This window comes from Salvelinus sp. IW2-2015, unplaced genomic scaffold, assembly GCF_002910315.2.
Source record: "Salvelinus sp. IW2-2015 unplaced genomic scaffold, ASM291031v2 Un_scaffold4365, whole genome shotgun sequence".
In the NCBI taxonomy this organism is placed as follows: Eukaryota; Metazoa; Chordata; class Actinopteri; order Salmoniformes; family Salmonidae; genus Salvelinus; species Salvelinus sp. IW2-2015.
In genome coordinates, this window is record NW_019945636.1 from 19,880 (window position 1) to 23,441 (window position 3,562).

Below are 3,562 nucleotides of genomic sequence, written 5' to 3' on the forward strand. Positions count from 1 at the left end.
CCACTATAGTCTCTATAGTCTCTATAGTATCTATTGTCCCTATAGTCTCTATAGTATCTATTGTCAACTATAGTCTCTATAGTATCTATTGTCACTATAGTCTCTATAGTCTCTATAATATCTATTGTCTCTATAGTCTCTTATAGTATCTATTGTCACTATAGTCTCTATGGTCTCCATAGTACTATTGTCACAAATGCTATAGTCTCTATGGACTGTATAGTCTTCCAAACATACATACATATATACAGTATGTAGTGATGTTTCCAGCTAAAGCAGTCAATCAATTAATCAATCATCCAAGAGAAGACACATACACTTAATGATGCCCTCTGTGGACTCACCTTCACAGTGTGATTAGAGATTCTGAACCCAGGTTGGCACTGGAGTGGTAGCTCCCGAAGGTGTTGAGGCAACTGGTGTTGCTGCCACAAACCTGAGGTGTCTCCTGGCACTCATCGAGGTCTGAAGAGAGAAGGAAACATGTTGATAGGGCAGTGACTCCCATCCTCTCCTCCATGATTCCCTATCCTCTCCTCCAGTGACTCCCTATCTCTCTCCTCCAGTGACTCCCTATCCTCTCCTCCAGTGACTCCCCATCCTCTCTCCATGACTCCTATCCTCTCCTCCATTGACTCCCTATCCTCTCCTCCAGTGACTCCCTACCTCTCCTCCAGTGACTCCCTACCATCTCCTCCATTGACTCCCTATCCTTTTCCTCCATTGACTCCCTATCCTCTCCTCCATTGACTCCCTACCATCTCCTCCATTGACTCCTATCCTCTCCTCCATGACTCCCTATCCTCTCCTCCAGTGACTCCCTAACCTCTCCTCCAGTGACTCCCTACCATCTCCTCCAGTGACTCCCTATCCTCTCCTCCAGTGATTCCCTAACCTCTCCTCAGTGATTCCCTAACCCTTCCACCAGTGATTCCTTAACCTCTCCTCCAGTAAATCCTTAACCTCTCCTCCAGTAAATCCTTAACCTCTCCACCAGTGACTCCCTAACCTCTCCCCAGTGACTCCCCAATCTCTCCTCCAGTGACTCCCTAACCTCTCCACCAGTGACTCCCTAACCCTCTCTCCAGTGACTCCCTAACCTCTCCCAGTGACTCCTAACCTCTCCACCAGTGACTCCCTAACCTCTCCACCGTGATTCCCTAACCTCTCCTTCAGTGACTCCCTAACCTCTCCAGTGATTCCCTAACCTTTTCCTCCAGTGATTCCCTAACCTCTCCTCCAGTGACTCCTAACCTCTCCTCAGTGATTCCCTATTCTCCTCCAGTGACTCCCTAAACTCCCTAATCTCTCCTCCAGTACCTCAAGACAGTCCACGTGTTGGATGTATTCCAGAACTAACGTGCTGAATTAAGGAATGAAAGTCTTGATGATCAGGTGACCATTAGAGTCAGCTGTGGTAGTTGTGGAATACATCAAAGAAGAGGACAGTCTGTGGTTCTAGAGGAGAAGTTGGGGAATCACTGCTCTACAAATATGGCACAGAACAGAGAAGATAATGCCAAAGTAATGTTTTGTTTCCCTTGACATGTAGCATTCACACACACACACCACCACCCACACACACACACACACACACACCACACACCCACACCACACACACCAACACACCACACACACACACACAAACACACACACACACACACACACACAACACACAACACACACACACACACACACACCACAACACACCACACACACACACACACACACACACACACACACACACAAGCTAAACAAGACTCGAGCTTCTCACACGGCTGTTGATGTTTCTTCCCCATGAATACATAAATACATATAATCACATTGACACAACTTACACAGAATAATATCATGGTATTTGTACAGTAGGTGATAACGGGGCATTCATAGCTGTTGCTGTCGCTAACTTATAGATGTCTTCAAGAGGACCAGAGAGAAATACAGTGATAATGAGAGAAAGAAGAAGAGAGAGACAGAGACAAAGAGAGAGGGTAAGAGAGATAGAATGGGGGAGGGAGATAGGAAGATATATATGGGAGAGAGAGACAGAGACAGAGACAGAGACAGAGACAGAGACAGAGACGAGACAGAGACAGAGACAGAGAGACAGAGAGAGAGAGAGAGAGAGAGAGAGAGAGAGAGAGAGAGAGAGAGAAGGGGTGTAGGAAAGAGGGTTTCACTCTGTTTTGTCCTCGTATCACAAAAAATATACACAGTATGTAGTGTGTTTCCAGCTGAAGCAGTCAATCAACCATTCAAGAGAAGACACCACACACAATGTGCCCTCCTGTTGGACTAACCTTCACGGTGTCCAGCATAAGCAGAGAATCTGAAACCAGGTTCGCATTGGCAGTTGAAGCCTCCCGATTGTGTTGAGGCAAATGGCGTTGCTGGTACAAACCTGTAGTTTCCCCTGGCACTCATTGAGGTCTGTAGAGAGATGGAAACATGGTGATAAGAGCAGTGACTCCCTAACCTCTCCTCCAGTGATTCCCTAACCCTTCCCTCCAGTGATTTTCCTAACCCTTCCTCCAGTGACTCCCTAACCTCTCCTCCAAGTGATCTAACCTCTTCCTCTAGTGATTCCCTAACCTCTCCTCCAGTGATTCCATAACCTCTCCTCCAGTGTTGCCTAACCTTCTCCTCCAGTGGTTAACCTCTCCTCCAGTGTGTCCCTAACCTCTCCTCCAGTGTGTCCCTAACCTCTCCTCCGGTGATTCCCTAACCTCTCTTCCAGTGATTCCCTAACCTCTCTTCCAGTGATTCCCTAACCTCTCCTCTAGTGATTCCCTGACCTCTCCTCCAGTGATCCCCTAACCTCTCCTCCAGTGACTCCCTAACTCTCCTCCAGTGATCTCCTAACCTCTCCTCCAGTGATTCCCTAACCGCTCCAGTGAATTCCTGATCTCTCCTCCAGGACCTCAAGATAGTGTATTCCAGAACTAACGCAGCTAATTTAACACAATTTATATAGAACAATATAATTATCCACCCCTCCAAAGTTGAAGATCATTAACATGGTCTACAAACTCTCAGTACTGCACAGATAAGAGGACTCTGACCAAGTAATGGTTTGTTCCCTCAAAATGTAACATTCACTGACACACACACACACACATTTGAATACTCACCCTTACAATCCCCAGTGAGAGGAGTAAACTTGAAAGTCGTTGTGGATACAAACCCAGGTAGACACTGACAGTAGAAGCTCCCCTGTGTGTTGTAACACGTGGTATTACTTCCACAGGGTGGGGTGCTGTCCAACTCTTTACACTCATCTATATCAACACACAGTGTTCTCCCTTTGGCTATGAAGCCCAGGTCGCAATCTCTGGCCTCTAGGTTCCCCAGTAGACTGAAATGAAGACCTGTGAGGAGAGAGAGAGAGTGAGAGAGTGAGAGAGAGAGGAGAATTGACAGAGACAGGTCATGAGCAGATGGGATCCTGCATTTTTCAGCATGTTCTTAAAAAATATTGATTTAGAGTTAGATAAACTTGGATTTTTTGGTCAGGGACATATACAGGATGCTACCCTCTAAAACATAACCTTCACTATGTCAC

The 3,562-nt window shown here is 46.4% G+C and overlaps 1 long non-coding RNA gene across 1 annotated transcript; it reads right to left on the minus strand.

Annotated features, from left to right (window-relative positions):
- Window positions 1–344: 344 nt before the first annotated feature.
- Window positions 345–3,369, minus strand: LOC112077187 (uncharacterized). Its single transcript, XR_002895359.2, has 3 exons — window positions 3,132–3,369; window positions 2,301–2,430; window positions 345–465 (listed from the first exon to the last, which is right to left on the minus strand). It is a non-coding gene; the product is annotated as an uncharacterized lncRNA (long non-coding RNA).
- Window positions 3,370–3,562: the final 193 nt, after the last annotated feature.